The sequence below is a fragment of the Bos grunniens genome, chromosome 9, assembly GCF_055505025.1.
Source record: "Bos grunniens cultivar Pamir isolate PY7600 chromosome 9, Bosgru_T2T1.0, whole genome shotgun sequence".
NCBI lineage: Eukaryota > Metazoa > Chordata > Mammalia > Artiodactyla > Bovidae > Bos > Bos grunniens.
The window spans coordinates 46,998,587-47,026,072 of record NC_141173.1 but is presented as its reverse complement, the minus strand read 5'-3'; the positions used below and the strand labels follow the sequence as shown (position 1 = coordinate 47,026,072).

General features: G+C 36.5%; 1 protein-coding gene across 1 annotated transcript in view; it reads right to left on the bottom strand.

Moving 5' to 3' along the window:
* LOC147365924 (uncharacterized) overlaps positions 1 to 27,486 on the bottom strand; it is an 851,918-nt gene that overhangs the window by 430,342 nt on the left and 394,090 nt on the right. Inside the window, exon 3 of the mRNA XM_086317574.1 lies at positions 25,918 to 26,006. The gene's annotated coding sequence lies outside the window, so the exon portion shown is untranslated. The remainder of the gene's footprint in view (positions 1 to 25,917; positions 26,007 to 27,486) is intronic.

Sequence of the window (27,486 nt, the reverse complement as noted above, 5' to 3'; positions counted from 1 at the left end):
AGACAAAAAGGATTTTGTTTCAATATTCTTAAATCTTTTATATATAAAGTCACCCTCCTTAAGAGGAAGGTAGTTAGCATATTTTATTACTCTACTTTCAGACACAGAGCAACACAGGTACAAAGGGATTTGGCAACCTGTCAAAAGCAGACCAGCATCAGATTTAGGAATAAAAACAATCCAAATTCTATTATAGAGATGTTTTATGATTCCAAAATAAAGTGGCACAAAGAAATGTCAATCTGACTGTAACATCCTAGTATAAAGATATTTACTTCTGAGAAACTTAAAACCTGGGAAAGGCTGAAAAATTCCCTTATGACACTCACATTCCTTGGAAATTACAGAAACAACATTGATGACTTGAATATTTCAAAAAAGGTATGTATCTCTTTATTTTACATGTGAATTTACACCACATTTCATTCCACAAAGGATTTGAGGTATCATATATAACTAGAATCATATCATAAAAAGGGATGGGAGGAGAGGAAAGTAATAAGAATTACTTCTCCCACAATGTCCCTGTCCACAGATACAGGCCCATTTAGAGAAGGAGATTTAATAGGAAGATAATCAATTGTCCCACCTCTTCATAATTTACCACTACACCAACAGGGCTCCAAAAGAATAATAGTGGATCACTGTCAAAACATGTACAAACTACAACTCTCTCTGAGGAAGAAGACTTACAAAGCCCCAGTTAGGATGGGAAACAACAACAAGAACATCAGAGGCACAGGAAGCCTGTGGTACCCAGAGCTACAGAAAACATTAGATTAATATACATTCTCAAAGAAATACAAATATCATATGATATCACTCATATATGGACTTTAATATTTTTTAATGACACAAAATAGAAACAGACTTACAGATATCAAAAACAAGTGTACAGTTACCAAAAGGGAAATGTGGGGGAGAGGAATAAATCAGGAATTTGGGATTAACATACACACACTAAGATATGAGTCAGATAACAAACAAGAACTCACTGTAGAGCACAGGGAACCCTTCACAGTATTCTGTGATAACCTATATGGGGAAACAATTTGAAAAACAATACATTATGTATGTTTATAACTGAATCGCTTTACTGTACACTGAAACTAACAACATTGAAAATCAACTATATTCCAATAAAATTTTTAGAAACTCTTTATCCTGATGACATTAAAAAAAAAAAATTCTCACAGAAGATTCCCGTTTATCTCTAGTGTATCCTATCTTGTTCACATTTCAACAAAATGTATAGGACAGGTTAAAGGCAAGAAATATTATCTGGGGAGACAAAGTAATCATCAGAACCTGATTTAGATAGAGTTAACAAATGGAATTTAAAATCACTAACATATTAAGGAATCTAATGAAAAACTTTGACAATCTGCAAAGACAAGTGGCTACCTAAGCAGAGAGATAAGAAAGAATTGAAATGCTACAAATAAAAACACTGTAATGGAAAGAATATCTCTGATTGTCTCATTAGTAAACACAACGCAGCTGAGAAAAGATCAGTGAACTTGAAAAGGAGTGAATAGAAACGTGCCAAACTGAAAGCCGAAGAAAAACAATGGAAAAAAGACCTAGTACCTATTAGAAATGTCAAAGGTGTAGCACATGGTTAAGTGGACTATCAGTAGAAGAAAAAGACAGCAGAGAAGAGGAAATTTTAAGAAAAAAACTAAAACAATCATCTAAAGAAATATAATTTATATACTAAGTGAGGGGATAAGATGAAGTTTCATAAAATACTCAACTAAAAATAAAGGAAACAGTAAAATAAGTCCTGTTAACAAACAGAAAGAAGTTACAAACATGGTATATGTTAATCCAAGTATTTAGAAAAAACTCCCTTTAAATGTGAATGGTCTAAATATAAAATTAAAAGACAGAGACTGTCAGAGTGAATAAAACAAGAAAAAAGTTCACTATATGTTAGCTAAAGGAAACTCACTTTAAACATAAAGGCTTATGTTAAAAATAAAGGATATGTTAAAAATAAAGGAGTCAAGAAAGGTATACCATATAACACAAATCAAAATAAATATGGAGTTCCCATATTAATTTGAGACAAAAAGACTTCAAAACAAAGAAAACTATCAGAAATAAATTCAGGTACTACATAATGGTGATTGGGTCGATTCTCTAAGAAGCCATAACAATCCTAAACATGTATGAACTTAAAACCAGAGTGTCAAAATATGTGAGGCAAATACTGATACAACAGAGAGGAGAAATAGACATATATACTATTATAATTGAAGGATTGAAAACATCTCTATCAGTACAGTATATAGTTCATCAAAAGAGTACCAATCAACTTGATTTAACTGATATTTATAGACTAGTCCATCCAAAAGCAGCAGAGTACACGTTCCTCTCAAACTTTTATTGAACTTTCACCATGATACTTCACATCCTGATCCACAAATAATACTTCAACAAATTTAAAATAGTATAAATCAAACAAAGTATGTTCTGAGACTATATGGAATTAAACTAGAAACCAACTGAACTAGAGGAGGAACTAATGGAACAATAGTTTCAAAAATTAGAAACAAAACATTACACTTCAAAATAACATACTGGCCAAAAGAAAAACTCAAGAAATTAAAATATATTTTGAAATAAAGAGAAATGAAAACATAATGTTTCTCTTTTAAGCAGTGCTTTAAGATAAATTTATTTCATTAGATGCGTATATTAGAAAGACTGGTGAAAGACTAGACAAAGAGATCAAAGGAACAGAATAGACTCAGAAATAGACCCACAGAAATATAGACAATTAATCTTCAACAAATGAGCAAAGGCAATACAGTTGAGCATATAAAAAAAAAAGAAAAGAAAAGAAGAAAGATCTAAAAGAACAGTAATTTAGGCCCAAGGAAACAGAATAAAAGCTGTAATAAAAATCAGGGCAGAAATCAAAGAAATTATAAACAAGAAGACACTAGAAAAATATCAACAAAACCAAAAACTTAAAAAATCAATAAAATTGACAAATCTTTAGTCAGGCTAACAAAGAAAAAAAAGAGAAAATACACATTTAATGTGTCAGAAATGAGCGAGAGATCCATGGAATTAGATGGACAAGAATAAACTACTATAAACAATTCTTTTCCTACAAATTTAATCATTTCATAAAATGGACCGATTTCTTGAAAGACAGAAAGTACTGAAATCCAATTAAGGAGAAATAGGTAACCTGAATAGCCCCAAATCTATTAAAGAATTTGAATCCACAATTAATAACCATTCAAAAAAAGAAACCCTTAGGCTTAAATGGTTTAAGCAGTGAATTTTACACATTTTAATGAAAGTAATTTAAAAGACAAAAATAAGTGAACTATCAAGTTGCAAAAATACATGGATGAATCCTAATTGCATATCATTAAGTGAAAGAAGCTGATCTGAAAAGGATATATATTGTATCATTCCAATTACATGACATTATAGAAAAGGCAAACGTATTGGAATAGTAAAAAAAGATCAGTGGTTGCTAGGAGAGAGAAGTGGAGGAAGTTTATAATATGTGAATCACAGATGACTTTTTTAGAGTGGTGAACTATTTGATATAATGCTATAATTAAGGACACATGACACTAAAAATTTCAAAAGCCTCTGGACTTTATAGCACAGAGTAAATCTTATTGTACATTACAAATGAAGAAAGAAAGAAAATCAACAGGTTAGATGGGATGTAGAATATGACCAATCTTACTGTATTACAAACATATGACAGAACTTCACTGAACCTCTTCAAAGAATTTGGGTGGTGCAGGGAAGCTACTGATTTACATAAATGGAAGCGAGAGGAGTCTGTAAAACTAATGACAAAAGAAAGCATACATAAAACTGTACTCTAGTTGATGAAGTTTCTTCTCATTAGGGAAAATTATGATAACATTATACACATATATCGGATTTTAAGATTTAGGTAAATGTTGGATGGTGGAAGTTAGGTTTATCTAAAATGGGAGTTTACAGATCAGCAAGGACAGGAGGCTGGAATGTTCCATTGATATTGCAATAGAGATGAACACATCAATATGAACTCATGTTTAGTTTATAGGAATGGTTACACATATAAATATTTATAGATATATGTACAAATATGGGTTAATATTTACACATACAATTTTTCCTGTCTGTTGAGAGGGCCTGGAATCAATAAAACTCAGTAACAATGAGCATACCTAGCATCCAGATCTTGAGTTCTAATATTTCTTCAATATAAGGAAACAGGGCTCCTTGAAAAATAGATGATGCCAGGAGTGAGTGTATCATATTTTCCCTAGCAAGAAATATACAAAATGACCCCAGAGAATCATATAGTACAAGGAGATGAGGAAATGTTCAAAACACACACACACACACACACACACACTAATAATGGGGGAAGGGTAGACAATTAAGAGACATAGAAGGAGTTACAAACCTAGACAGCATATTAAAAAGCAGAGAATTACTTTGTCAACAAAGGTCCGTCTAGTCAAAGCTATAGTTTTTCCCTTAGTCATGTATGGATGTGAGAGTTGGACTATAAAGAAAGCTGAGCACCAAAGAATTGATGCTTTTGAAGTGTGGTGTTGGAGAAGACTCTTGAGAGTCCCTTGAACTGCACGGAGATCTAACCAGTCCATTCTAAATGAGATCAGCCCTGGGTGTTCTTTGGAAGGACTGATGCTAAAGCTGAAACTCCAATACTTTGGCCACCTCCTGCGAAGAGTTAACTCATTTGAAAAGAACCTGATGTTGAATTGAAGGCGGGAGGAAAGGAGGATGACAGAGGATGAGATGGTTGGATGGCATCACCAACTTGATGGACATGGGTTTGGGTAGACTCCTGGAGTTGGTGATGGACAGTGAGGTTCATGGGGTCGCAGAGTCGAACATGACTGAGTGACTGAATTGAACTGAACACAAAAGAGTCCAAGGACAGATGTAAAAAGACCATTTACAAAAATAAAGAAATGTAATAACTTGACCACTAAAAGTGGATAAAGTTATTTAGATTTGTGCTATATTTTCAAGATAGAGCCAATAGGATTAGTAACCAGAAAGACTGAGTTGTCATTAGCTAACTTGAAGCAGAGTACAAAGTCATACAATGGAATACAATACAGCCATAAAAAGAATAAAGGACTGATGCAACATGGATGAACCTTGAAAACTTTCTACTAAGTCAAAGAAGTCAGAAACAGAAGGCCACACACTATGTAATCACATTTATGTGAAATGTGAAGAACAGGTGAATCCATGGAGACAAGTAGATCAGTGGCTGCCAGGAGCAAGAGAGGAATGATTGCTAAAGAGTATATAGTTTATTTTGGAGGTGATAAAAACATTAAAGTAGATAGTAATGATACAGTGGATGATGTCGAGTTTAGCTTTGGATATAAACTTGATATATGGATTATAAATAAGGGAGTTGAGAATATAAATTGAGATGCCATGAAGGTAATCAAATATATGATTCTTAACTTTGTGTTTGGCTTGAACTGGAGATATAAATTTAGCAGTGATCCATGTACACATGATACTTAAAATATTGACACTAGTTGAAATAATCAATGGAGTAAATGAAAATAGAAAAGAGAAGTGATCCAATGACTGAGCCCTTGAGCATATTAAAAGGTCAGGAAGAGGAAGTAGAATTACCCAAAAAGAATGTGAAAAAGCACATAGTGAACTGTCCTAGAACCCAAGGTGGAATGGAATGATCACCCATATCAAATAGTGCAGAGGTTTCACATAAGATGAGATCTAAGAATTCATAAGTAGATATCAGGATTTTGGTGAACTTGATTAGAACAGTTTCAGCAAGTTCAGTTTAGTTCAGTCGCTCAGTCATGTCCGACTCTTTGCGACCCCATGAATTGCAGCACGCTTAGGCCTTCCTGTCCAACACCAACTCCCGGAGTTCACTCAAACTCACATCCATCAAGTCAGTGATGCCATCCAGCCATCTCATCCTCTGTCGTCCTCTTTTCCTCCTGCCCCCAATCTCTCCGAGCATCAGAGTCTCTTCCAGTGAGTCAACTCTTCGCATGAAGTGGCCAAAGTACTGCAGTTCAGCTTTAGCATCAATCCTTCCAAAGAACACCCAGGACTGATCTTCTTCAGAATGGACTGGTTGGAACTCCTTTCAGTCCAAGGGACTCTCAAGAGTCTTCTCCAACACCACAGTTCAAAAGCATCAATTCTCTGGCACTCAGCTTTCTTCACAGTCCAACTTTCGCATCCATACATAACCACTGAAAAAACCATAGCCTTGATGAGACGGACCTTTGTTGGCAAAGTAATGTCTCTGCTTTTGAATATGCTATCTAGGTTGGTCATAACTTTCCTTCCAAGGAGTAAGCATCTTTTAATTTCATGGCTGCAGTCACCATCTGCAGTGATTTTGGAGCCCCCCAAAATAAAGTCTGACACAGTTTCCACTGTTTCACCATCTATTTCCCATAAAGTGATGGGACCACATGCCATGATCTTCATTTTCTGAATGTTGAGCTTTAAGCCAACTTTTTCACTCTCCACTTTCACTTTCATCAAGAGACTTTTGAGTTCCTCTTCACTTTCTGCCATAAGGGTGTCGTCGTCTGCATATCTGAGGTTATTGATATTTCTCCCGGAAATCTTGATTCCAGCTTGTGCTTCTTCCAGCCCAGCATTTCTCATGATGTACTCTGCATAGAAGTTAAATAAGAGGGTGACAATATACAGCCTTGACGTACTTCTTTTCCTATTTGGAACCAGTCTGTTGTTCCACGTCCAGTTCTAACTCTTGCTTCCTGACCTGCATAAGTTTCTCAAGAGGCAGGTCAGGTGGTCTGGTGTTTCCATCTCTTTCAGAATTTTCCACAGTTTATTGTGATCCACATAGTCAAAGGCTTTGGCATAGTCAGTAAAGCAGAAATAGATGATTTTCTGGAACTCTCTTGCTTTTTTGATGATCCAGCTGATGTCGGCAATTTGATCTTTGGTTCCTCTGCCTTTTCTAAAACCAGTTGAACATCTGGAAGTTCATGGTTCATGTATTGCTGAAGCCTGGCTTGGAGAATTTTGAGCATTACTTTACTAGCGTGTGAGATGAGTGCGATTGTGCAGTAGTTTGAGCATTCTTTGGCATTGCCTTTCTTTGGGGTTGGAATGAAAACTGACCTTTTTCCAGTCCTGTGGCCACTGCTGAGTTTTCCAAATTTGCTGATGTATTGAGTGCAGCACTTTCACAGCATCATCTTTCAGGATTTGAAATAGCTCAACTGGAATTCCTTCTCCTCCACTAGCTTTGTTCGTAGTGATGCTTTCTAAGGCCCACTTGACTTTACATTCCAGGATGTCTGGATCTCAGTGAGTGATCACACCATCGTGAATATCTTGGTCTTGAAGATCTTTTTTGTACAGTTCTTCTGTGTGTTCTTGCCACTTCTTCTTAATATCTTCTACTTCTGTTAGGTCCATACCAAATCTGTCCTTTATCGAGCCCATCTTTGCATAAAATGTTCCCTTGGTATCTCTAATTTTCTTGAAGAGATCTCTGGTCTTTCCCATTCTGTTGTTTTCCTCTATTCCCCACGTCTGAGGTCAGGGGTGGTGGCCGAGAGAGCCAGGCTGTGAGGGCGCAGGAGTAGCCGAGAGGAGCTACCCCACACCCGAGGCCAGGGGCAGAGGCCAAGAAGAGTTTCAGCAAAGATGTATAAAATTATTTGAGTTACAGGGGTTCAAAGAACAATGACAGATGAGGAATAAGAGAAGACTTCTGGGTGACTCTTTAAAGGAACTGGTATCTTAAAGGAAAAAGAAAAATGGGGGGAAAGAATATTCAAGAAGATGCCGTTCCCTAAGTGGCACACCCGACAAGGAGATTTCAGAGAGGTTTTAGTTACTGTTAATGGAAACATCTAGAATATGGCATGAAAGTGAGTTGCTGAGCACAAGGGATAGCAGCATCACAGAAGCAGAAAAGATCAAGAAACAAGTGGATAGGGCATTAGAAGAACCCACACAAGAGCATTGTATTTTATTTTGCTGGTGTTGTTGCTGTATACTGCAGAACTTAACAGCACTTGCAGAGTGATGGGAGACATTCAATATGAGGGGGAAAGTTGCAGAATAAAAAAAAAATGCTTGATCAATATCCTAGAGTACACTGGAGAGGCTGGAGCATTGTTATGCACAAATGAGAAGCTGACTTTAGGGAGGACCACAAAGAGTTCACCTACAGTGATGAGAGGAGGGACAGTCAGTGAGAAACAGTGGATAAATGTGGCTAGAGTAGATGAAAGTTATCTTCTGTCTAGTTTTTCCATAACATAGAAATCAAATTCATCAGCTGAAAGTGAGGGTGATGGAATGGTTTAAGAGGTCTGTGCAAGAGAAGGGAGTTAGAAATCACCATATTTAAGAGTGGGACAGGGGCTTCCCTGGTGGCTCAGTGGTAAGGAATCCACCTGCCAATGTAGAAGACTTGGGTTCAATCTCTGGTCCAGGAAGATTGCCCATGCCGTGGAGCAACTAAGCCCATGCACCACAACTATTGAACCTGTGCTCTAGAGCCTTGGAACGGCAACTACTGAAGCCTATGTGCCCTAGAGCCTGTGCTCAGCAACAGAAGAGGCCACTGCAGTGAGAAGCCCATGCACCACAACTGGAGAATAGCCCCTGCTTGCTGCAACCAGAGAAAAGCCCAAACAGCAACAAAAGGCCCAGCACAGACAATAAATAAATGAAATTACACAAAAGAAGGAAGGTTAATTGTACTAGGTAAATAGCATAACTGTGAAGCTAAAATTAAACCAATCAGTTTGTATCTGTGTATAAGCCTTGTTTTTTGTTTTGTGGCTTTTTTTTTTTTTTGCAGCCATCTTCAGTTGCAGGGGTGCATGCACAGGGTATGAGAAGATTTTATATCGATTAAAGCTGGTGGTTTAGTGAAAAGAAGAACATGAAGTAAGGTTGTTGAGGCTGTTGGCAAGAATGAAATTTTAATCATTGTAAGTCATGACTTTTATACTGACTAAATGAGAAAAAGAGGAGGACCTACTTTGGGGCTATTAGAGGCAATGAACTGGAAAGACAGAACATGCTGGTCCCTGAGTGGCACACTTGATGATGAGATTTCAGAGAGGTTTTAGTTACTATTAATGGAAACATCTAGAATGTGGCATGAAAGTGAGTTGTTGAGAACAGGGGATAGCAGCATCACAGCAGAAAAGATCAAGAAACAAGTGGATAGGGCATTAGAAGAACCATCTATACTGATTTTGATATTTTCCAGAATGATGACCTAGATAGCGTTAGCAAGCATCTAACTCAGTCACGAACTGACATCTTTAAGAAATGAAAAAATTAACTAAAAATATGTATCAAGACAGTAAGGGTAAGGATAAATAGATGATGTATAACATGGCAAAACAGTAGAAAACTTTGATAACAAGAGCTTCATGCAAATGACTTTTAGAGAGCAATGAGGGAGAATCCTTGGATACTATGGAGGAACAGTGGGAGCAATCCTTCCCACTTCTAAGCCAAGAGGTACAAGAGAGGCATAGTAAAACACCCACCAGAGTGATACAGGAAAGCAATGTCTTCAGAAAAGAGCCAAGTTTGAAGAGAGAGTAGCAAAAAAGTGAAGGGAATTTCACAGAAGAGAGAGATATAGAGAATAACTTGCTAGAGTGTTTCAAAGCAAAGTGAGTGTTTCAAAAAATTACAGAGAGCTCTGCAGGGATTAGAGTCTGTTGAACAAGAGATAATATGGTGGCCTATATAAGAGGGCTTCCCTGATGGCTCAGTGGTAAAGAATCTATCATCACAGGAGACACAGATTAGATTCCACATGTGGGTTGGGAATATCTCCTGGAGAAGGAAATGGCACCCACTCCATTATTCTTATCTGGAAAATCCTATGGACAGAGGACAGAGGGCTACAGTCCATGGGGTTGCAAAAGAGTAGGACTCAATTTAGTGACTAAAGAAAAACCCAGGTAAGAATAATAGGCACGGTAAGACTTGTCCTGGAAATTCTAAGGCAGAGAGTGAAACGGAGCATGACTCAGAGAGTAGGGCTCCTGGGCACACATGCTTTTCTGTGTCCCTCATCTCTTGATTACAGGAAATAGGCCTCATTCAGCCTCCCTGAATTCTAACAGGCAGGTTCAAACAGTTAATAATTATGGAAGAGGGTATGGGAGACAAGGGAAGAACAGCCAGGAAACAATAGTGCAGCCTTGGGGTAGGGTCCTGGTTCCCCTTCAAGGGACCTTCATAACAACATCTTTGAGCTGTTTCATGAATACTGAAACCCAAACCAGGTGGGAGAAGTTAACTGTATTCTGCCCACAAGCACTTAGATGTCAGATTGGTTGAAATGGATGATGCTGACTCCTAATTACCTCACCGCCAAGCAATCAGAAGAATGTCCATGAGTTGATTATACCCTCTTTGAACCACTGCTATAAAACTTCTTGCAGCACCCTCCAGGGCAAGACACACAGTATTGAGGGTGTTAGCCCACTGCATCCCCCTTTGCCTGGCAAAGCATTACAGCTGTTTTTGGGGTTTTTTTTCCTACTTCACTCAAAACTCTTGTCTCTGAGATTTAATTTGGTGTTGGGGTACAGAGGCAGGATTTGGCTTCAAGAATAGGCCTGAGTTACAAGGATACATGCATTGGAAGTCAGTGTCTCACCTGTGTTTTGGAAATCCTGTTTTGTTGTTTTATTTTCAAATTGATTTTCTAATCATCCATACTCTATAAAGAATATCACTGGGGGCTGTACTATACAGAATTTAGCTGAAATTGTTTCAGGATTAAAAACCTGGAAAACTAAACCTATTTGTGAGGATCTAGGCTTCTGTGATTTCATTCAGCAAAGTCCTATCACAGCCCATAACATTCTAGAAACTGCATGAAAAAATAAATTGCTTTTTTAATACTATCATCTCTCTGTTAAAAAGGTTGAGATCAAAAAGAGGAAAAATATTTATTTTCAGATCAGGTACCTGCTGCTTCCAATTTAGATTTTGGGTAAACTATCGGTAACAAAAACAGTGGAGTGAAATGCTCAGTGTCCCAACCTTCCTAATTAATAGCAGTCAGTTCAGAGCAACCCTATTCAGGGTCTTCTTTTCCTCATTGAGCTGACCAGGGGAGACCTTAAAGGCAAAATGTGTGAGCCCTGTTAAAGCAAACCTCAAACAACAGATAAGTACTAAAGTCTTTGAAGAAACTGTGAACACCCTCTGGGGAGAAAATTAGACTTGTGAACTTAAAAAATGGCACGCAAACATTTTAACACAGAACCGAAGACAGAGGTCAACAGGGATATTTCCAGCTGAAGATTGCCTGTTGAGGAAGAAATTAGTTTTGAACATCAAAAATAAATGAACAAAGGGAGCAGAAAACAACATTAGATGAGAATTTTTTCCCCAAGAAAAAATCCTCTCAACATTCCCCACACAAAAACACGCTAATCAAGCTTTATTATTGAAAGGGAAAACCTTTTCCAAATAGGAAAATCTAACTCTAGGAAACCAGTTGCAAAAAAATTATCTTTATAAGCACCTCTTTTCCTTGCTAATTCAGTAATATAACTGATTTTGACTGACCTCTGTCTCTTAAAATGACTTGCTTTATTTTTATATTTATTTGCAATTTATCTAACACTATTAATTTATCATTCTTTCATTCTGTTTTCAGCTTTAAATGTAAATGTGAAAGGCTTCAGACTAAGCACAATTTGCTCCTGCCACCTTTATTTCCTGGGATGGGCTTCTTACCCTTGTCCCCTTCTCCTGGGAGGATGAGGGACAGAACAAGTGACAGAAACATGAAGTTGTCTTAAAGTCTGGAATTTGCCATCAGCAAATTGCATACTGCTAGACCAAAGTGAGTTGTATTGCTACCAGCAACAAGCTCTGTCAGCCAGATTAGCAGCCAACAGCCTTTTTTCCACCAGAGATAGTGTCTGTGAAGACAATTTTCCCATGGACCAGGGTTGAGGGGGATGGTTTGGGGAGGATACAAGCACATTACACTTATTGTGCACTTTATTTCTGTTATTATTACATCAGCTCCACTTCATCATTAGGCATTAGGTACTGGAGGTTGGGGACTGCTGATCTAGATGAAGTTTTTGATCCTCTCCATCAGAATAATATGCATAACAATAGTACTTATCTCAGTATTTCTTTGTGGTGGTTGTTTAGTCATTCAGTTCTGTCTGATTCTTAGAGACTCCATTGGACTGTAGCCCGCCAGGCTCCTCTGTCCATGTGATTTTCCAGGCAAGAATACTGGAGTGGGTTGCCATTTACTTTTCCAGGGGATATTCCTGACCCAGCAATTGAACCCACGTCTCCTACATTGGCAAGCAGATTCTTCACTGCTGAGCCACCAGGGAAACCCAGTATTTCTTGGTAAGGCTCAAAAATAGAATTCACACCTCCTCTGCACAATGCCTGGCACACTCCAGTTGCTCAGTCAATTCCAGCAATAGTTACAGCACTCACCGTGACCTACTGAAATCCAACCCATGAGTCAAGTCCCATCAAAGGACAGCTTTTCTTTTGGACTGCTCTCATCCTCACCATTTCCCTCCAGGTCTGAGCTAATCAGTTCAATACAGATCAGTAAGGAGCACTTTGTTTATGGCTTTGTCATAGCAGTGATTTCCAAACCCTGTTTATCCTTATAATGGCCAGGGAATTTTGTTGTAAAATACAAAATTTAACTCTTATGAAAGTATATTTTAATCCAGTAGATCCAAACTAGGTTTGGAGAATACATAATTTTAAAACTCGACAACAGTTTCTGATAATTAGCCAAATCTGTAAGACCCTGAAAAGATAATCTTCAATAACCTATTCGTTCCTAAACATGTAAAATTAACTTTCTGGTATATTAAATCTCTCTTTATGCATAGTTCACTATGGCATATAGGAGGGGGCACTTAAAGTTTATCTTTAAAATCATCTAAATCAGTTGGTTTATCAACTGAAAGTTACAGACATATTGCAGCTAATCTTTGAAAAGAAAAGGCCATAATTTTCATTGTTTGGGGTGTAACCAATTCTTAATTAATGTAAAAAGATATAACTCTACTAAGAGAGATTTATTTGGGGGATGCCCTGAACCAAAAATTTCAATAAAATTAGTTTTTTAAACACACATTTATTTATGTCCCTTACACAGTGAATAAAGGCAGGAAGAGGAGGAAAACTGATGTGAAAAAGAGCAGAAGGAAATACCTATTTCTCAGAATGCTTTACAATAGAATTTGTCAAATTTGTCTTTTTAGATGAATTTTTCAATTAGGTAAATATTTTCAAACTCATTATACCCTACTATCTTGGAAGTTATTTACAGCATGAGATTCTTCAATGACTACTGATATTTTGATAGCAAGACTACTTGCAAATTTGAAATAAGTATCATATATAAACAATTCAGAGGGTATCATTTCACAAGAGTATCACTTCTTAAATTTAATAAAACAAGGCAAAAAGAGCAGAATTTGGGTTGCAAAGAGTTAGACACGACTAAGCATGCGCATGCATGCCACATGCATGCACGCACACACACACACACACACGCCATGTGGCTTATATTAGTTATTTTTCCAGATACCCTTTTTGACTCATTGAGATATCCTGAGTAAGTGAAGTTATATGCAATTGCAGGAAACAAAACAAAACAGAAACTTTAAAGTAAAATGTAAAGCCAAACATTTTTTTCCATGCTTTTATTTAATCTCTCTTGCTATTATCTAGTTTAGCCCTTAGGGTAAATTTAAAATGATGTGAATTTGGGGAAATGTATAAATTTCACTTAAAAGCATTTTACATGGACATAAGAGATACATGATATATGACGATATTTATATCTATTAAAAAAAAAAAAACTCTACCTGGCCTTGTTTTTGCCCCCATACATGCTTGCGTGCATGTTCAGTTGCACAACTGTGTCCAGCCCTCTGTGACCCTATGGGCTATAGCCCATCAGACTCCTGTGTCCATGGGATTTCCCAGGCAAGAATACTGGAGTGGGTTGCCATTTCCTTCTCCAAGTGATCTTCCCGACCCAAGAATGGAACACACTTCTCCTGAGTCTCCTCTTGTGGTGCACAAATTCTTTACCACTATGCCACCTGGGAAACCCCCAACAAAAATCTTCTTAAAAAGATCAAGCAGACAAAAATAAGCTAAAGTTATTTAATGATCATTTTTACCTGGAGCATTTACTAGAAATTAAAATGCTAGGACTTTTCTCTCTCCCTGGAAAATCATCTTAAAATTAAATATGGATTTAAAACATAAATATAATATACTTCTGTGCCACCTGGGAAAGCCTGAATTTCCTCCTAGAGAAGGCCAAAAGATAATTTTCAATTTTGATCCTCTTCCTTGCTCATTTTATTTCGATGACCGATGCTCTAAGCTTATTTTTGATTTCATTTGTTACCTTCTATATCGTATTTCAAAAGTTTCCTTTTATGACCGCCTGAAATACTGCAGGGCAGATTCAAACATGTCCCAAGCAGGCACTAAAATTTTAATGCATTTTTATGGAACCGGTCTCAGCCCCTTCAACACAACATTTATTTGTCCAGAAGGATGTTAGCAGAACATCCTCCTATTTACAACTCGGTAAGCAAATTGTTCCCATACTCCAAGTATGTAGAATTTTTTATCAATGTCATATAAATACTGTGAAATTCATGTTATGCATCTGCATAAGTTCATCATATTAGCTAACCTAACAACACAATCATGTCCAAGTGGACCCTTTTAATTAATGTGAGTCTTTTCTGAAGTTCAAAACAGTGTTGTTATTGTCAGTTACATTAATATCTGTCTTGACACAGTTCAAATAAAAATTTATGCCATCAGTGTTATTTACCATTCTAGTCCCACTATTTAAAACAGCACACAGCACAAAACAAACAATGCATATTGAATCAATATTTTATAACTTTTTTCCCTCTTTTTTAAAGGCTAATCGCTCTGACATTACTTCATTTTTCAGATATAGAGGCAAATGCAACAAATTTTCAATATGTACAAAGGAAATGGGCGAGTAATGGTTAAAAACTACACAGCTCAAATTTTCCAGATCAATCTCATAAGGTGAGATTTACATGAGTAAACCAAATAATTAACTTGCTTAACCACTTTATATAGGTAGACAATTTTAGGTTTAGGGACACGTGTATTGATTCCTGGGTTGCTTGAGAGAGGAAATAATTGTTCTTGTCATTTCTTAATTACAAAAATAATCACTCATACAATTGGGTGTTTCATCGTAGTTTGCTTTTTTCAATGCAATTTCCATTTATTTCAAATACCTGATGTTTAAAATTCTAAATTTAAATACTTGAAATTGTTCCCTAGAGTTAACAGGACTGAAACTGCTGCAAATGTGCTAATTTGGGGAATTCAATTCTATTTCATCAAACTCTCATTTGATTTCATTGTGTGGAATAGGTCAGCAACTACTGCCCACAGCCAAATCTGGCTTCAGTTGTTGTTTTTTTTTCTTTATTTTTTGTATGCTCCACAAACTAAGACTGTTTTTTACATTTTAAAAGGATTGAAAAAAGTTAAAGGAAGTGACAAGTGAAAATCATAGGAAATTCAGATCTGTGTATCCATAAAGAAAGCTGGATGGGAACACAGATTCACTCATCAGTTCATGTGTTGTCTGGAGATATCTTCACACTAAAATTATAAGAGGAGAATAGCTGCTACAGAGACCACATGGCCTATAAAGCCCAAACTTTTTACTATTTAGCCCTTTACAGAAAAGATTTACCCACTCCTGGTGCAGAGCATTTGTCTCTACTTTCTCTCTGACGCATTATATATTACTGACACACCTTTTTAGTACTTGTTTTTTTCCCAAACTGATGTATTTTGGGGTGTGTTCAGTAAGATGAGAAGATCATTTGTACTGCTGTAATTACGGTGACCCTCCTGTGTCTGCATTGCAGCCTTTAAAATAGAAAACTGAACACTTTTCTTGATAAACACTACTTTTTTATGTGTGGCCAATTTCTGTACCACCAAATATGGAGCCTGTTCCTAGCTTAATGATCTTCCCAATAGTAGTCTGTCAAGTGCTTAAAGACGTTGTCATAATTGATTTAAATACTTTTGAGAAGTTGAATGATATGTAAGTTAGAGCCCATCATTGAAATATCATCAACAAAGACAATTACTGTTCTCATAAACCATATATATAACTAAAGAATTTTCAGTGGATTGGCTAGGTGAACTGCATTGTTCCAAATTGTAAAAAAGAGCATACATCCAATTCAGCAAACATCATGGTTGAAAAGATAAAAATTCTGGATCAATATTTATTTGCCTGACTGAATATCATGTGATGCTTTTTACTCTCTCCCTCAAATGTCAGTAAAATATAAACCTCATGGCATAGTTGAGCCAGTATTACACAACCTCATTCTACCTCTAAAGTTTTCATAAACTATTTTTTTTAATATTTTAACTTTTTCCAAAAATACTTCTGTCAGTTTTCTGCTTTAAGAAGAAACTAAGGCAGTTTAATCTTTGTGTTAGAAGACAGAATATATGAAAAGAAAGTAAATCAGAAAGAGACTGAGAAACACTAAGACAGAAGCAGAAAGAAAAAGTTTCCAGTTGTCTTTTGCTACTGCTAGTGGTATTATTTTGGCTTTTCCTTCTTTTTCTGATTCCTTAGGGGCAGGAAGGGTACTTCCTGGGTAGAAATTAATCAACTCAGACAGAGAATTAACTAGCCTATGTGTCTTCTTTCAGCTATAGGGCCTCTTACTTTAGGCAAAAACTTGAAGTTGAGAGACCTCACACTTCTCCCAGATTCTTTAAAGCTCTGTATTTGGTAGAGACCTCTAATGTAGTTAATGGTTTTATTTAAAGTAAAGATGGAATTCAGTAGATTTTTTAAGGGTCAAATGTATTTCTATTAAGAGTTTCATATGGTTGATTCTAATAAAATCATATGGGAGGCTGGTCAAAATTTCTCTAAGGGTGTATAAAAATAAAAGCTTCAAACATAATGATCACATCTATTTACTATATGTTTTATATATTTTAAGGAAAATCTTAATATTTATCAATAGTGACTCTATCCACATCATGTTTAAAAATAAGATAAGCCCAACAATAATATAATGGCTAGATAAATGATGGAATAGCTTTATAGTAGAAGTCTATGTACCCCATAAAATCACTGAAAGAAAATTTGATGACCACAAAGAAGTACTGGGAGGGCATTAGGAGATTTTTTTTTTTTTTCTATTCCTCAATAACCTGAACTCCACATTCTCTCCTCTAATTATCCTTGCCCTAACTCCATCTTGCTCTGTCTTATGGGATGCTATTTCATGTTGCTTGTATTTGCCCAGAGGGGAGAAAAGAATGGAAGCTAGTAATAGCAAGGTCATCAACTCCATAAAGAGTTAGATTGGGTGACTGAACAACAACAACAACAACTCCATCTGGTTCACACAGACCATGCAGTGGGGCAACTTCATCACTGAAGAGCTGAAGAGGGAAGGGGAGACTATGGTGGGGACAGTGCCTGATGATGGCTGACTGATAATCCTGGATGGGGGAAAAGTATATCTGAGAAAGGAAAAAGGCTTCCATAGCCAAAGGATAAGCTTCAGATGTAATAAATAATGAAAATAAATCCTTAGAACTTGGTACCAGAGCAGAAATCATTTGTATGATTGTATGAGCAGAACTGGAATGTTCCTTGACCATGTGAATATAGCTTGCTATACTGTATTATCTTACTTTAGAATATTATCTAGAAATATTTCACATTATTCAATATTTTTTTTTCTGTGCCTTATATGTTAGGTCATAGAAAGGTGTTGGTAACTTTATAGATGTTATTTGCCCTTCAAGTTGAGGGATTTTTAAATATTTGCATCTTTCTATTTCTAAAAAATAGGAAACATTGATCAGTAGTAAAGGATAATAATAGTAATAGTGGTAGTAATAAAAAATAGTGATAAAACAAAATTTATAATCAGTTAAGGAGAGAAGGTTATTTGACATAGTGATAGTCTTGGCAGTTAATTATTATGGTTTTCCATTTAGGGTAGAAAATTTTTGAAACTTGAAAAAAATCCTAATATTCTTTAATATTGTTCCTTGCCTGAATGACAATAAAAGATATGATAAAATTTTACTCATATAAAACCATAATTTTATTCTTTCTGATAATGTCATCGAATAGCCTTGAAATCAAATACATGCCACAGAATAGTATGGGTACAATATAATGTTAGAAGGGGGAAAAACTAGAGTTAAGGGGGGGAAATATATATATATATATATATATAACTGTTTAAGACACAAATGTGAAAAAATTCTCAAAATTCTTATAAAGTGTTTTTAAAGTCCAACTTCATTTATAACATTTTTGATGGAAACAAAGGCCAGTTTTCTCCAAGTCTTGAATTTTTCCAAAGCACTGGTTGAAACATTCAGTGGTGGCCCAGTCCCCATCATATGGATTTAGTTAGCCCTTTTTATTTCTGAGCTACAGCTCCTCTGAGTCTTTTCTCCTGGAAGACAGAAAAAGGGGCCTCAACGATTTCAAAAGAAATTGAGCTGTGTCAACAGATAATTACTGATGGAATTAACAGGCAAGAAAGAGTTTATTCAAGACAATTGCTGTAATGAAGAAAGATTTCCCTGAAACAACAAGCAGAATAGTTTTTAAGCACTGGGTGAGCTAATGGAAAAGTACTGAAGGACATTAGAGGCAAGGTTGGACAATACATTGGGCTACCCATGTTTATTAGTTGATGTAGTTGGAGTTTGACTCTTCAGTTCAGTTCAATTCAGTCACTCAGTTGTGTCTGACTCTTTGCAACCCCATGAATCGCAGCACGTCAGGCCTCCCTGTCTATCACCATCTCCAGGAGTTCACTTAAACTCACGTCCATTGAGTCAGTGATGCCTTCCAGCCATCTCGTCCTCTGTTGTCCCAATTTCCTGCTGCCACCAACCCCTCCCAGCATCAGAGGCTTTTCCAGTGAGTTAACTCTTCACATGAGGTGGCCAAAGTACTGGAGTTTCAGTTTCAGCATCATTCCTTCCAAAGAAATCCCAGGGCTGATTTCCTTTAGAATGGATTGGTTGGATCTCCTTGCAGTCCAAGGGACTCTCAAGAGTCTTCTCCAACACCACAGTTCAAAAGCATCAATTCTTTGGCACTCAGCCTTCTTCACAGTCCAACTCTCACATCCATACATGATCACAGAAAAAACCATAGCCTTGACTAGATGGACCTTTGTTCGCAAAGTAATGCCTCTGCTTTTGAATATGCTATCTAGGTTGGTCATAACTTTCCTTCCAAGGAGTAAGCGTCTTTTAATTTCATGGCTGCAGTCACCATCTGCAGTGATTTTGGAGCCCCGCCCCCGCTCCTGCCCCGCCGCAAAACAAAAAAGTCTGACACTGTTTCCACTGTTTCCCCATCTATTTCCCATGAAGTCATGGGACCGGATGCCATGATCTTCGTTTTCTGAATGTTGAGCTTTAAGCCAACTTTTTCACTCTCCACTTTCACTTTCAGCAAGAGGCTTTTTAGTTCCTCTTCACTTTCTGCCATAAGGGTGGTATCATCTGCATATCTGAGGTTATTGATATTTCTCCCGGCAATCTTGATTCCAGCTTGTGTTTCTTCCAGTCCAGCATTTCTCATGATATACTCTGCATATAAGTTAAATAAGCAGGGTGACAATATACAGCCTTGACGTACTCCTTTTCCTATTTGGAACCAGTCTGTTGTTCCATGTCCAGTTCTAACTGTTGCTTCCTGACCTGCATATAGGTTTCTGAAGAGGCAGGTCAGGTGGTCTGGTATTCCCATCTCTTTCAGAATTTTCCACAGTTTATTGGGATCCACACAGTCAAAGGCTTGGCATAGTCAATCAAGCAGAAATAGATGTTTTTCTGGAACTCTCTTGCTTTATTCCATGATCCAGCAGATGTTGGCAATTTGATCTCTAGTTCTTCTGCCTTTTCTTAAACCAGCTTGAACATCTGGAAGTTCACGGTTCGCGTATTGCTGAAGCCTGCCTTGGAGAATTTTGAGCATTACTCTACTAGCGTGTGAGATGAGTGCAATTGTGCGGTAGTTTGAGCATTCTTTGGCATTGTCTTTCTTTGGGATAGGAATGAAAACTGACCTTTTTCCAGTCCTGTGGCCACTGCTGAGTTTTCCAAATTTGCTGCCAAATTGAATACAGCAGTTTCACAGCATCATCTTTCAGGATTTGAAATAGCTCAACTGGAATTCCATCACCTCCACTAGCTTTGTTTGTAGTGATGCTTTCTAAGGCCCGCTTGACTTCACATTCCAGGATGTCTGGCTCTTGGTGAGTGATCACACCATCATGATTATCTTGGTCATGAAGATCTTTTTTGTACAGTTCTTCTGTGCATTCTTGCCACCTCTTCTTAATATCTTCTGCTTTCTGTCCTTTTTTGAGTCCATCTTTGCATGAAATGTTCCCTTGGAATCTCTCATTTTCTTGAAGAGATCCCTAGTCTTTCCCATTCTGTTGTTTTCCTCTATTTCTTTGCATTGATCACTGAGGAAGGCTTTCTTATCTCTTCTTGCTATACTTTGGAACTCTGCATTCAGATGCTTATATCTTTCCTTTTCTCCTTTGCTTTTCGCTTCCACAAAGAGTGGGAGACAGCCACACTATGTTTATTGATGATTACAGTTCAGAGAGATAGCTTCCAGGGCCTTGGGAAAACATTCCTTGGTTTAGAAGATAGACATCTCAAAGGAGCAGAGAAAAGATTTATAAATTGTGATAAAATTTCTAAATCAAGTCTCCCCACCCAGGAATTGAACCTGGGTCTCCTGCATTAAGGCAGGTTCTTTACTACCATCTGAGTCACTAGGGAAGTCCTTCAAGTGTCTGTCATAAGGAAGAAATCTGTCTAAAATCAGTCATGCTGGGAGAATGTTCAGGTGTTCTTGGTTAGCCACTTTATGTGAACTACCATCAATCTGGCTTAAATTCAACATTCAGAAAACTAAGATCATGGATTCCAGTCTCACATGGCAAACAGATGGGGAAATAGTTGAAACAATGAAAGACTTTATTTTCTTGGGCTCCAAAATCACTGCAGACAGTGACTGTAGCTATGAAATTAAAAGTCACTTGTTCCTTGGAAGAAAATCTATGACAAACCTAGACAGCATATTAAAAAGTATAGAGACATTACTTTGCCAACAAAGGTCCATATAGTCAAAGCTATGGTTTTTCCAATAGTTCTATATGGATGTGAGAGTTGGGACAATAAAAAAGGCTGAGCACCAAAGAATTGATGCTTTTGAACTATGGGGCTGGAGAAGACCCTTGAGAGTCCCTTGGACTGCAAGGAGATCCAACCAGTGTATCCTAAAGGAAATCAACCCTAATCATTCATTGGAAGGACTGATGCTAAAGCTGAAGCTCCGTACTTTGGTGACCTGATGCAAAGAGATGACTCATTGGAAAAAACTCTGATGCTGGGAAAGATAGAAGGCAAAAGTACAAGGGGATGACAGAGTATGAGATGGCTGGATGGCATAACGAATTCAATGGACGTAAGTTTGAGCAAGCTCTGGGAGATGGTGAAGGACAGGGAAGCCCGGCATGCTGCAATCCATGGGGGTCACAGAGTCAGTCATGACTGAGTGAGTGAACAGCAACAACAATCAATCAATCAATTAATCAGTCAATGCTTAGTATGTCAATTCATCAAGGTGGAGAAATTATCCGGTGGAAGACAGGCAACCTAGCCTAGAGGTGACATATGCTGGCACAGTACACTGAAGCTTAATGCATTCTAAAGGATTCTCTACACTTGCCAAGAAAAATATCAGGGGTCAAATTGAACCTCAGTCTATATACAATGCCAATAATGGATGCTCACACTGTTTAGTGTTCAGAGGTAGCAAATCAAAACTGTATGATGGCTCTAGTCACACCCACCATCAATACACATTTGTTTTTCTAACTCACTGGATCAAAGCAGGGCACTAGAAGCCAAGTTATTATTTTATTTTTAATTATTATTTTATTATTTATTTATCAAGTTATTATTTTATTATTATGATTAAACCTAAAGAATCTTTAAAACAATTTACCTATTTGAATTTTGACTTTCAATGCTTTTAATGATTTTGAAAAACAGAAAGAAAATATTCTTTCTGCACACAATATAAACTATTATTGAGAACTCTGTCCATATGTTCAAAGGTCCCACTTAAGGAATGTATGACTCTATTGTACCAGGAAAATTGTCCTCTGAGGAATTAGTTGGCTTTCTACCTTTTGATAATGAGAGTTTTTCATACAGAGACAACTTGTTCAAATAAATAGTCAATCCTGTAGTTTTGGGAGCCAGTTTCATGAGTCAGAATCCCAGTGTCAACACTTACAGCTTTGTATCCTATAGCAAGTTATTTCACCATTCTGTTTCCTATTTAAAATAAGGTTATTAATAGAACTCACCCAGCAGGGTTATTGTGACAATACATTATTACATATGAATCTTGGTATATGGTACACTCGTGGCTGTGAGAAATGATAGCCTCATTTTGTTTCTCTCTCTCTTCCTTCTTTCACCCCTCCCTTTCCTTCTTTCCTTTTTTTTTTCTTTCATTTGTCCTTTTTCCTTTTTAATTTGGCTGTATGAAAATCCTGTGTAAATTCTAATTAACATGGCAACTATGCAGTCTCCTATGTAAACAACTTAGAACAGAAAATGCTGACTGTTGCTGTCAACATTATTTCTTTCTTTCCTAGAATTCATGTTTCCTTTTTGGACTTGAGTTTTATTGCTGCTATTTGATGTGTCCTTTATGGTGGGTTCTTCAAGCGTTTTATGAGTTCCAAGTAAAATAAATATAAAATAAACTATAAAGTAGGAAATAATGTTCCATGGGTTAGAAGTCACAAATATCAATACAAGGTACTATAAGAGGACATAAAAAATCAGAGTTCTTCCTTTTGTGAAGTTCACACATTAAGAAAATACCATGACAAAAATTAACTTAGCACCATGCCCCATACACATACTGAGTTCTAGTATATTTTAAGGAGATAAATTTCAGTAACAAAATGATTTGCAAAAAAGTTCACTGTGAATCTTTGATGATGGAATATGTGTCCACATGCTCAATTTTCTACAAATTATTTTGAATAAAATAAATGGTTGAGAGTAATAAAGGATGAAAAATTATGAAAGAATAATGTTAACTATTCTGGAAAAAAAAGAAGATGTAGATTCTAAATATAGTCTTCCCAATAAATAATTTCTTATGAATTTTCAGGCAAGACAATTTTCCTCTTGGTACCTTACTTTTGTGATAACACCTGTTCTGCTTACCCAGAGGGATCTTGTGAAGATGAAGTGAGGCAATGAATTTAAAAACTTTGCTAAAACACCCTACAAACATATGCAGTATACTAATATAACTAGTAGTATAATTAAAAGATTGCATTTTCAAAATGTTAAAATTAGTTGCAGTTTCTTAAAAGTCTACAACTTTAAAGCAAACAGATGGATAAGAATAGCTCTTGAATGCCAAATTTAGTGTGGTATGTTTTCTTCCTGGTATGCCTGAAAGTTGTATCTAAAAAGCAACTGCAGAAATAAAATATCAAGTGCTCAAATAGTAAATAGATATCATAGGGTTGTTATATTGTCAAACTGAAAAGGAAAGGAAGGAAGGAAGGAAAAGAAAGACAGAGAAATAATGAAAGAAAAAGAAAAAAAGAAAGAAAATTAAATTAATTTATGGGTTATTCCAACTACAAGCAGTTCAAAGACAGCATTTACTACAGGGTTACAAAATCTTTGGGTCTACTGCTTGAGATTATCAATGCAATTAACCTTAACCATTTCTTCTACATATTGATCCTCAAGCACTTCCATAAATGTGTTTCTTCCTTATTGCTGTAATGGCCTTTCCATTTTTAGTTGATGGGAAAGTTTATAAATGCTTTGGCTTCTATTCTCAGATGGGAAGCTCTCTTACCTAATTGGTTGTTTTTAAGTAGCTCTTAATTAGAACTGTTTTTGGCATGTAATTTCCATTCCATCAGTTTCCCTTTACTCAATTGCTCCCTATTTATGTTGTATAGACTTTATTAACTTATAATCACTTTTATGAGACTGAGTGGTGATGATATTTTCAGGATAATTTTAGAACTGGCAGCATTGGATCTTCTGGGTGATGAACTGTTAGTATGATGAACATCACTGAAATTTTGAATAATATTAAATTATAAAAATTACTACCACAACAAAAAAAATACAGGTAAATTGTAAAGTATATGTGGTATAATTCTAAAGTCAAGAGGAACATGGAAAGGCTTCCTGCTCACCATATTTATTTATGCATCAGAAAGAAATCTGGCCATAAAAAAGAGCAGTCTGTCATTTTACAAAAATTATAAAATCAGAGTTTTTACAAATATTATAACTATTGGGAAAATTATGTTGGAAGATGAAGCCAAAACAATAGTGAACATTTCTGAAACATAAAGGGGGCTAGAACCGTGTTAGAGAAAACTGCTAGAGCTTTACATGTTCTAACACAGGATTAGTAAATGTTCTAAGCCATGCACTGAACAAGAAGTCCCTGAAAAGCCTGATGGCAGAGGTGGAACTTGTCATTCTATGGATAAATAGATGTTAATAAAGGTTATGAAGTTTTTAATCAGCCACAGCCATGTTGCCTCCTGTCTCTGTGCCAGGAGTTCATTATGAGATAGAAGTTAATACATATAAGTAAAAGTTATACAAGCAATGTACTACAAATCTGGTCAAGAGGTTTCTGTTTTATTACAAGAAATAGGCCAAAATTAGAATTTCTTTCTGACAAATCAGGTTCACAATGCATGCAAGCTGGGCAATGAGGATGCAAACATTGCGGGCAGTAAGACTTAAAAGATAACTGGTTGTTACACTTTCCTTCACAGTAACCCTGCCCTGAGACTCCTTCCTTATGCAGAAAATATAAATGAAGGAGACAACTTTTTCATAAAAGTGAAGCAAGATTTTGCTCACATATATCCTCAATTGGAAAAACTTCAAAAAAAGATTAGGAAAGGGGGGCAATGAGTGCTTAGTTTAAAAAAAAAAAAAAAAGAATTTAGGTTGACTTTGCAAACTGTAAATAAGTGGGAAATGAAAATGGAGGAAGTTATGAAATAGCTGTCACTTACTGAGTAGAAGGGAAGATCCCCTGGAGGAGGAGAATGCAGCCCACTCATGGGCTTGCTGGAAAATCCCATGGACAGAAGAGTCTGGAGGGCTACAGTAGATGGGGTTGCAAAGAGTTGAACAAGACTGAGCATGCACACGCACACACTGAGTAGAAACTGGGCACTTACTACATGCTGGGCCCTTCAAAAGATGTGCTATTCTACCATCTTTATGCAAGCATTGAGTACACCGTGCAGCACATATTTAAAATTAAGCTACTCTCACAGTAACCTCAGAATTTGGTGAAAATCCATTTGAATGTATTTGTTTGATTCAATGATAGAAAAATGGACAGAAATATCATTTTATTCATGTTCATAATTTTAAAAAACAGCTAAAGTTAAGTTCAAAAAAAAGCTAAATACATAAGTACTTATTGCTTCTTTATCATTTTAACTTTCAGTAAGTCAGAAACTTAACTGTGACTTCACAAGTGAGGTGTATTATCTCTCTTAGGTCACATGGGGCCCATTTTTTTTGCATTCCAGTCTAATGGACTTTTAGTAGCCTCCCTAAGCATCTAACTAAAGACAAAGTGAATTAGGCAATTGGGAAAACCTGGCTCATTAGGATCCAGTGTGCTGTATTCAGAATTAAATTAAAGAGTCTCACCTCATCAAACTCACGAATCCGCCACAACACAGACACTGATGAACAAAGGCCACTGTTTCCCAACAGAGGACTTCTCTATCCTTCAGATTCTGGAAGTATACAACAGAACCTCTTATTACTATGTTTGTGGTCAGTTCATAATGTCATCAGGGTTATCCAAAGGTTACATTCCAGCATTTCATATGGTGTCCTGGGATTGGGCTGGTCAATACCATGGCAACTTATTTCTTACCATGTTTCATCCAAATGCTTCTCTAAGTGTATCTCTATGCTCAGACTATAAAACAACACAAGCAAATCAGGGGTTAAGGAAACAGTAGAAGTGAATTAGGGCATAGATAGAGGCATTAAATTAGAGTTTGCCTGGTGCTCCAGTTATTTATGAAATAAATTGATATCATTAAAGTTTTAGAAAATTCTTTTTTTACTTTTTATTTTGTAGCCATTTGCACAAAAGTGATAATTAAGGCCACTGTATATAATCAACATACTTCAGAGGAAAAATGACTAGCTTAAGTTTTCCGATGGTTCATTAAAACAGAAAGCTCTAAAACCACACAAGAGAACTCAAAGTTAAACAGTTTTTATAAGAAATAAAATGACACAGAGGAAACCAAAGACTCTCTTCATGGAGGACTTTTTGAATGAGGGATTAAGTTTAGGTTTTTAGATTCCACAAGCAAAACTAGAAAGATTTGCAAACAATTTCAACATCATTTCCCAAATATTTAGCCATTAGATTTTTTAACAGACCATCTATTCTAATGGGCTAATGTTCTATAGAAAATACTTTTAGAAACATTGAAAGATACTGTGGCTTGTTCATGTAAGCACCAAAATAGTCATTTGTTTTATCCTCTGTTTATGAACGTTACAATACTTCCTGTTTTTAAATTACTATTTTTGCTGCACTACATTGAACCTTTGTTGGTGTCTCAGGTTTAATGAGAGGCACATGAATAAAAACCCCATGTTGTATGGATGAATCTAGAGACTGTCGTACTAAGTGAAGCAAGTCAAACAGAGAAAGACACAAGCCATATTATATCATTGGCATCTGGTCCCATCACTTCATGGCAAGTAGATGGGTAAACAATGGAAACAGAGACTTTTATTTGGGGGGCGAGGGGCTCCAAAATAACTGAAGATGGTGATTGCAGCCATGAAATTAAAAGACGCTTGCTCTTTGGAAGAAAAGCTATGACCAACCTAGACAGCATATTAAAAAGCAGAGACATTACTTTGCCAACAAAAGTTCATCTAGTCAAAGCAATGGTTTTTCCAGTAGTCATGTATGGATGCGAGAGTTGAACTATAAAGAAAGCTGAGAACTGAACAATGGATGCTTTTGAACTGTGGTATTGGAGAAGACTCTTGAGAGTCACTCAGACTTCAAGCAGATCCAATGAGTCAATCAAAAAGGAATCAGTCCTGAATATTCTTTGGAAGGACTGATGCTGAAGCTGAAACTCCAATACTTTGGCCACTTGATGTGAAGAACTGACTCACTGGAAAAGACCCTGATGCTGGGAAAGATTGAAGGCAGTAGGAGAAGGGGAAGACAGAGGA